At 42.1% G+C, this 9,289-nt stretch overlaps 1 long non-coding RNA gene across 1 annotated transcript; it reads left to right on the plus strand.

Annotated features, from left to right (window-relative positions):
• The first annotated feature begins 5,962 nt into the window (after positions 1-5,962).
• Positions 5,963-8,092, plus strand: LOC110013685. Its single transcript, XR_002288831.2, has 3 exons — positions 5,963-6,116; positions 7,558-7,664; positions 7,746-8,092. It is a non-coding gene; the product is annotated as an uncharacterized LOC110013685 (long non-coding RNA).
• The last annotated feature ends 1,197 nt before the right edge of the window (positions 8,093-9,289 follow it).

Raw genomic sequence — 9,289 nt, forward strand, 5'->3', positions numbered from 1 at the left:
GCACTGCTTACTTTCTTAATCCCGTATATACCACTTGATCAATACAAGGGTAGTGTTGCAGTGTGTGTGTGCTGAGCGGGGTGCGAGCCACGAGAGACAAGGGGAGGGGCGATTGCAGGTGCAGATGGGGGGGGGGGGTGAGCACGGAGCAGAGGTGTGTGCTTGGTATATATTGTGTGTTCGGAGGACGGAGCACTTAGTTAAATAAAGAGAAGGTGTCATTCCCAGAATAACTGTTTTGGAGTCATTCTTAATCCGCTCTGGAGGTTGAGGGTTTCCAACGGGAAGTGAACCCCGAAGGAGAATTCCCTTCGGCCCTGAAGGAAATCTCCCCTGCGCTTCTGACCACGGTCGGAAAGACGAGAGAAAAGAAAGGAGAAGTCTTCGCGCAGCGAAAGGTTCAACAGTAGACAAAAGTTCACTTTTAAAAACACAATTGCATGTATTAATATTAAACTGACCAACGTTTGCAAGAGAGGAATGTTAACAAGAAAGTCCTTTAAACATTACCGACGTTAAATGCATGTTCCCCCAGATTGGTTCTGTACACTATGCAGCATTTCATGCATTTACACCAGGAAAAACACTTCAAAAGTACTCCTAAATATCACCATTTTTTATTTCACACCGTACGCTATTTAAAAAGTAATTACAGCCAATATTTTATAACAATGATTTAAATGCAAACTTAGGCATTAACTTGAGCAGCTATGTTTTCCACGCTAACTGTCTCTGTTTTGCAGATGCAGCGGTGTTGCTTGTCTTCCGGAATATGTGCTCATATTCACTGTAAGTCTGCAGCAGCACGTCAAGTTCAGCTGGCGAAAAATATGCAGACCTCTTTTTTTCACGGTTGCCATGGTGACTCGTGATATCTGCGCTCCATTGATAATGGCTTCTTATAGTCGCGGTGCTCACGCTCACCTCCGAATCAGTCCACTCAGAGTTGATTGACCTAACTCCGATCAGCTTCTCTGAAACAGAAAACTCAGAGTTGTTAATCTCCCGATTGACCAACTCAGAGTTCAAGTTCAACCTCAGAGTTGGTCGAACCTCCTTTCTGAAACAGGCCCCTGGGTGACTGTCAGCAATAATAAAAACAAAAACAAACAAACAAACGGAAGTCTTAGGAAACTTTTCAGTCAACAACGTGCTCAGGTGTATTGTTTTGGAGTTACAGATCTTTCAGGCCGATGAGTCAGAAGATAAATGATGAATCTGTATATGATCTAACCAGCAGAAACATGTTTGCTCATCAAGTACCAAAGTGTCTCAATTCAATTTGTTACTGTAAAAATGCCAAAAAAGACACGAGTCTGAATTACAAACATGTGAAATTAGACAAACGCATTTCTGCAAAGTTTCATACCCAATAGAATTTACACCTGAAGTCTGAAGGTTTTGTCATCTTGGGTTTACTTCACTCTTGTCAACAGCATTCCTAACATGCCATTAAGGTGTGATAAAATAAAGTTTGGTGCTGTTTTGACCCACCAACATGCCAAAAAAAATATGTAAAAAGATCTTGATTCTTTTAATCAAATCAGCTATTTTGATTTATTAGAGCTTACATTTCAGCTATATTACAGGCCTGTCTTTTTTATCGGCAGATCCCATTGAGCTTCAAACTTTACCCAGTAGCTGTTTAGCTGGTGGAGTGAAGACATTTTGCCAAGCAACCCAATGGGTGACATTGGAGATCATCTATCCAGTTCTACGTGTCCATGCTTATTAAATGAACCTACTTGACCACTTAAAAAAAAAAAAAAAAAAAATCACATTTTATAAAGTACATAAAAGAGTAGAGTGCCTGCAACCTTTGAACTTGTGCAGAAAATGGATGACAACTTGGAGCGACTTTCTTGCCAAATTGAAGGGAGACTGGCCTAGATTACCCACAATCCGGTCCACCAAAAATTATCTCAGAAACTATGCTGCTCATCCCCTCTTGACCTCGGGATTCCTGCTACCTCTTCCCCCTCCCAGGCATTGTATGGATGAGTGCTCTATAGATGCACCTCATTATATTAATGCAAAGGTAACTCATCCCCATGTCAGAAGGGGGAAGGGGGGACAACCCAAGGAGGAGCACACTGAGGATAAGATAAATGCAGTTTGTTGAAGCTCAGGTGGTAATCGAATGATGATCCTGCCAGATGCACAGGGGAGTCTGTAACAGAAGCACAAGAGAGTTAGTGTTTGTCCGGTCCCTAAGAATACTCAGGCGGAAGTACTCCACCTCCAGGATACAGCCTCTTGTGTAGAGATGCACACTAGAGACATCAACATGGGGAGTTGGGAGCACCAGAAAGTCCATGAAAATTCCAGTCCAGGGTCATGCATATGCAATTCTATCCAAAACCCAACCTAAGGCAACACAGACACACTAAAAACGGGCAGATTCGACTCGACTCGACTCCCAAGAACAGCAATCAGAAACATCAACTTAATATGGTTAACTCCAGGGTAGAGAACACAACAAACTGGCAGAGTGTAGGTGAAGGTATGGAGCTTAAATACACCAGGATCCAGCTGCACTGAATGATCAATCAATGGAGTCTGAAGGCTGACTAGGTATGGCAAGCCATTATGGCCGCATTTACACTGCATGGTTCAAGTGACCCAATTCCGATTTTTTCCTATCATGTGGCACAGATTGGATATGACCGGTGAACGTGTAAGCAGGGAAAAAACGCATGGATTTTCCGATTTTCTCAGATCGGATACAGGCCTCATTCATATGTGGAAATAAATCGGATACGTATCGGATACGTGCATTTACGTGTTCCATGTAAGCAGACAAATCAGATTTTCCCCAGTAAATGCGAGTCGTACGTCAGTGACGTCAACTCAGGAGACCACCAACTGAGATCACATGACTTATTGAGGTGCTTTTGTGCGCTGATTTTGCTGTCAGCGTGTTATCTTTCAGCCTCAGGCTTCAGACCGTAGTTGGAAACCGCTGTTATGTCCGGTCCGGTCCCGGTCGGGACGCAAACGGTAACTAATCAAGCGGGACACCGTTGCTCTGGAACAGGCTAGAAGCCGTTTATTTCTTTGCTTGTGTTGCGGAGTGGGGGCGTGTATGACGGGGACCGCGCATGCTGTGTGTGGGTTTGTTTGTGTGTGTAAGGAGAGGTGAGTGTGCGTTCATATATTATGTGTTCGGAGGACGGAGAACCGTAATAAAAAGAAGGTGTCTCCCCCAAAAGGACTGTTTTGGAGTCTTTCTTAACCCACTCTGGAGGCTGAGGGTTCCGAACGGGAAAGTGAACCCTGAAGGAGAATCCGCCTTCGGCCCTGGAGAAAATCTCCCGTGCGTGTCTGACGACGGTCAGAAAAAGAGAAGTCATCGCGCAGGAAAAGTTTAACACTTGGATCAAACTTTTAGCACAACGTCTGCAAACACTTCCTCATTCAAAACTCAGGGAAAGCACATAAGCCGGCAGAGCAGCCCCCTTTTTTCCCCATCCTCTCTCGTTCGCCTGCTTCATCCAGGAACGCCCAAGGCTACGCCTCCTTCCGTCGCTGCGTTGCCTCCATGACAACCGAAGTCACATAAAAGTCTGAAGGATGTCCGCGGCAGGCAGAAATGCTGCTACGTGGTCCTCAGAACGTCTACGTTTGATACTTTCAGCATTTTATAGTGTAAATGCAAAAATCGGATACAGGTCACTTTTAAAAGATGATGTAAGTGGGTCGTCAAAAAAATCGGATATAGTCAGAAAATCGGATATGGGCATCAAGACCTGCAGTGTAAATGCGGCCAAAAAGACCCTAGAGCCTGACGCCCCATCATCCTACCAACCATTGCATCTCATGCACCATGTCTTTGAATGTATTGTACTTCTGTGTTTAAATGATGTATTATTTATGGTACCTGAATATTGTACGCTGTGTTATGAAACAATGCTTTTGTCACCAATGACCTTACCCTCCTTTCATAACCCATCTACCCCCACGTTAAAGTAAAGAGTGCCTCAAAAACTTGGGCTGCTCCCCAGTCAACCTTGAACTGTATGTGTGGATTTCTCTTGTCTGTTCTGTCTGGGTTGTACTGAAAGTAATCTAATTTCCCCTAGTGGGATCACTTAAGTACTATTCCATTCCCTTCTGCGAATAACCAGCAGCACTTCTTCATTCCTGCAGCAGATCATCAAAGTTACAAGAAAGCTTTATCTTCTGAAGAATCTGCAACCATTCAACCATGCTCATAACTGAAAAACAAATATGTCCTTCAGGAATGTTTCTTCTGCAGGACATTCTTCCTAAAAAAGCAGAGAAAAAGTCCCAACATTTGGAAGATCCACAACCTTTCAGTTAGAACTCCTCTCAGGCTCAACTTTGGTACAGACTCTGATCTGCTTCTGTCCCAGAGATCAGAGCAGAGCTTTCAGTCAACAATGTTCTCAGATATGATGTGTTCAGAGTTTCCGGTGTCTGGTTTCTGAGTTAAAGATCTTTTAGGCTGTGCAGCCAGACGTGAAACGGAAGAAACACGTTTTTTCATGACCTTTGCTCCTTGAAATGAAGGATATAGATTACAATCAGGTCAGGACAGTGGCCTTGACTTATCTTTTTTAGAAAAACAAACAGAGATGTTGTCAAACCACTTCTATTGGTTGGCACTTCCGTGAGTTAAAGGGGATTTCATCCGTATGTCACTGCCAGGTCAGAGTCCCTGATCGGCAGGTCAAAGTTCGACCTGGTTCAACTTGCGATCAGTGTGGCTGTTAATGGTCAGCGTTAATGTTAATGAAAATGGTCATAAAACCTTACGCGGGAAACAGTGTTGAAAGCAGAAGCCTAAAACAAGCGTTTATTTGGAATTTTCATTGGAAGTGACCGCTTGAGAGTGTACCTTGACTCTGCTACTGCTCCTACATTTGGCTGTGGACCTCGCCCCTGGCTCGTCTGGCGCCCCCAGCCGTCCCCCAACTCCATCTGGATGAAGTCCATCTGCTGGACTATTTAAATATGTAGTTGTAGAGTTGTAGAGTTAGATAAGTTAATTTTTCTCTACGAGTTCTGGTATATCGCCTGTCCTAGGGGAGGATCCCTCATTCATGTGGACACCCCCGAGTTTACTTCTTCTTTTCCGGAATCTATTTTTTTTAGGAGTTTTTCCTTACCGGAAGGAAGGTCCAAGTGCAGGGATGCCCAGTTTAGTTTAGCCTGTTTAGTTAGTTCAGTTTAGAATTTTCCTGTTAAATTCTGAGTATTCATGATCCTTGTGATTTTTATGTTTACTTTACAATTACCGGTGCAAAGCCCATTGAGATGACTGTTGTTCTGATTTTGGGCCATATAAATAAAATTAAATTGTATTGGCATTGCAGAGGGCAGTGTGAAGGAGAACCACCAACACGAAGATAGAGACTGTCCTTCACTCCTTCATCATCACAATGACTGCACACATTAAATTCAGAATGGCACTAAACCTCTCCTCCAGACTGCACAACAGACCCACTGATTCCAGAGAAGGTCTTTCCTGGATTTTCCCAGGTAACATATTCATGTTTGATTTTCCAACTCAGCACCTTTTTTATTTGCAATTTTATTTACAACTTTACAAGCACACAAATTCTGATTTCTCTCAGTTCCTTTGCTTTTGTGGAGTTTTTCTAAACTCCCTGCATTAATAAATCTGTCAAACAAGTGTTTTTCTGCTCCCTCATATTTTTTCTTTACTGTTTGAATCTTTCATATATCGCGTGTTAGCATTAGCCGTCCTATGGGAAATTCCATGATGCGTTAGCATCAAGTTAGCCAACTAGTGTTACTGCTGTTATGCGTTATGTCACCGGAAAAGGAAAGGCATAAAAGATCGATCTCTACTTTTTTGGATCTATTGGTTTATAACACTTGGATTGATTCAGATCAATTAATCGATTTTATCAACCCAATCCCACCATGTTGGTACTGATACCATATAAAAATGCAGATTTCAGTGCTTCGTGGTGGACTCGAAGCACTGAGTGAGGGCGTTCTTAAGCTACATTCTCAAGCTGCAGGTCCTGCTCCATCCTCTGTCCCCGCCCACCTGTACTACCCTGAGTTCACAGGTGGACTCTTCCTAGTTCAGTCATGATCTGTGTTTCAGCTGCAATCGCCCGGTGAGTGGAGACTCTTCTTCTTCATCAGCTATTTGAAGAAACTGAAGCTTATTTGTTTCTTGAACTTTGTCTTCACTAACTTGACTGTTTCTGAATGTTTGGAGAAGATCTTCTTTCTCTTCAAACTCTCATCACTCTGCTGTTTCCAAAGCTTCATCATTGGTTATTACTGATCAACAACATAGATGAGTCTTCTTCATCAAGTCAACAACAATCAGCTGATGCTTATTGGGGTTTTCCTAAACATTTCCTGGAATCAAACTGATTGCTGCTTCCTGTCAGAACTTTCCAGAACACAGACAGAAGAAAGAGTTTCTGTCAGAAACACAAACCATCAGCTCTGGAGTTTAAAGGTTTCATTTCTGACTTCCAAACCTTCCTGTTCTCCTCCATCCAAATCCATGTCATTTTTGTGTGAACAATGCTGGACAGAAGTCATTTAAGAAATAATGGATTACAGTTACTGATGAGTGTTCAAGAAGCTACACTTTGCATGTTCTTGAATACGCATTTAGCCCGTGCTGTTCACACCAGACAAGCAGGGAGTTGCTTGCTATTCTTTTTTATTCCCCTACTGGGCTAACGCACGTCCACCCCCAACGGTTGGAAGAGGTTTGGTGAGATATGTTGAAGAGTTGCAAATCTTGCGAATCTTACTCCAGGCTTTTTCTTTCTCGGCTCTATTCCTACATATTAAAGACTCCACCATATCTCCACCATGCTCAATTCTTAAACGGTTGGGACTTCCATGAATGAATACACCATCAGTACATCACTAGTAAAAGCGAGTACCTGATTGATCAAAGTTCAACATAGTTTACCTTGCAACGCATATTCAATAGCTAAGTGTTTATGTATGTAGAGCCCAAAATTGGTTGTAAAAACTTGCATAGCTAAGCGCCAATGCAAGAGTTTTGAACGCAGACAGAGACTTTTTATTGAAAGTTATCGCTTGAACGCATCACTTAATTCACTTCAGAAACCCGGCTGAACCAGTTAAGGACACAACACACAGGACAAACAACTACTGGTGGCCAAAAGATTATTATCTAATCTGACTTCCCTGAGTTGAGGGTGCTGCCCTTGGCTCTCACAAAATATTTCCTCTTCTACTGAGTATAAAAGAGCAGCTGTGTTTGGAGGACGAAACCTGCTGCTCATCCCCTCTTGACCTCAGCCTTTCAGCTACTTCCCTTCCTTCTCAGGCATTGTCAGGATGAGTGCACTTCATAGATGCCCCCCGTTCCCACCATCCTACCAACCATTGGTCCTCATAAACTGTTTTTTATTGTATTGTCTTTCTGTGTTTAAATGTGCGTTGAGATGCAAAAAAACTTTTTCCACCAATAAACTTACCCTCATCTACACCCATGCTAAGTAAGGAGCGGCTGATCTGTTTGTGAAGGAGGATCAGAGCTGATGATGCGTGTTTCTTCCGCAGATGAAGATAGAATTGAGCTGATGTGGCTCCAGTGAATCCAGCAGCATGGATCCTTGTGAGGACAAAAAGGACGGAGTGGAAGATGACAACCAGAGCAAAACTCTGAGGTCAGATGAACATCTCTAATTGCCCAGAACTCTTCTCCATGTCAGAGCTCAGCACTCACACCAGCAACCTTCATTCTTCAGGTGGAAGAACAAACCTGGATCTAAATTGGAACCAGGCACGGTGTCCTCCAAGAGCAAAAAAAGAGGTTTGATTCCTAACTTCAAAGACAACAGTTCAGGACCGGAACAGTAAGTGTTTGTCAGAGTTAAAGGAGGCTGGATTCTAGTTCAGATGATCAACAGTTTTCAGATGAAGGACTTGAGGTCTGGTTCAGTTCTGGATCTCTCTGATCAGACTCACTTGGAGCATCATGTGTGTGATGAGATCTTTTCTGTTGAGTCTTCTGACAGTCTCTGAGAGCAGAGATGTTGGAGAAGAAAACATGTTGACTCAGATCTTTTCAGGAGTGTCATGATTTAAAATACTGCTTTATTATGATTTCAACTGCTACTTTTTCTCAAATGGACACCTCCGATCTGAATCCTAGGAGTCTCCAGTGATTCTTCTCATTAGGCTGGAGCTGCTGTCAGTCAGAGTCAGCACGCTGGAATATTAAGTTCATGTGCTCCTCAGAGTCTTCTATTTCTGTGAGTTTAGTGCTTCGTTAAATCCGGGCATGTGACACAGATCCAAGAATGCGCTAAACACCCATTCTTAGACGCGCTTTCAGGATATGGTGATTGTGTTGAGAAAAATATTTATCTTAAAGGAGGGTAGTAGATTGAAGTACAGTCCACTCAAATCCAATTATTTATTAAAGTACAAAACAATGAAGAACTAGAAGGAGCTGCATTTCCAGAAGAAAATGCAGGGTTGAATGCTGTATTGCTGAAAGAAAGCTTAATGTGTAAAATAAATGGCTGAACTGAGCTGAAAGAGATCAACATTTTAAAAGTAAAATGGTTAAAAAAAGTAAAAACCTGTAAAAGAGGTTAAGCACAAGAATTCCCTATGCATTTTAATGGAGCAAAAATCCTGGAAAATCTTGGAATATCTTGAAAAGTTCAAAGATTTGAAAGACTAAAAGTCGTAGCTGATAGGAATAAGCTGAAAGGGTTGAACATTGTAATAGTAGAAGGATTAAACTACGTGAAAGTTTGAAGAAGTTTAAAATTGCCTCAAATTTTGGCACAAAATGGCCGCCAAACTGTAGGTGGTGTTGCCATCCCATAATAATCTTGAACCTTATGTTGAAGTCCAAAACCTTGTGAACATTTCAATATTTGAACGGTGTCTCTAGCCAAAAGAATGTTAAAGTTACAATTGTTTAAAGAAGCAAAGGTGTGGCCAATGGAGCAAAAAGATTGGAAAATCTGGCAATATCCGGGAATATCTGGAAAAGTTCAAAGATGTGAAGGACCAAAAGTCATAGCTGAAAGGAATAAGCTGAAAGGGTTGAACATTGTAATAGTAGAATGGTAAAAATAGGTGAAAGTTTGAAGAAGTTTAAAATTGCCTCACATTTTGGCACAAAATGGCCGCCAAACTGTAGGTGGTGTTGCCATCCCATAATAATTTTGAACCTTATGTTGAAGTCCAAAACCTTGTGAACATTTCAATATTTGAACGGTGTCTCTAGCCAAAAGAATGTTAAAGTTACAATTGTTTAAAGAAGCAAAGGTGT

This window comes from Oryzias latipes, chromosome 2, assembly GCF_002234675.1.
Source record: "Oryzias latipes chromosome 2, ASM223467v1".
In the NCBI taxonomy this organism is placed as follows: domain Eukaryota; kingdom Metazoa; phylum Chordata; class Actinopteri; order Beloniformes; family Adrianichthyidae; genus Oryzias; species Oryzias latipes.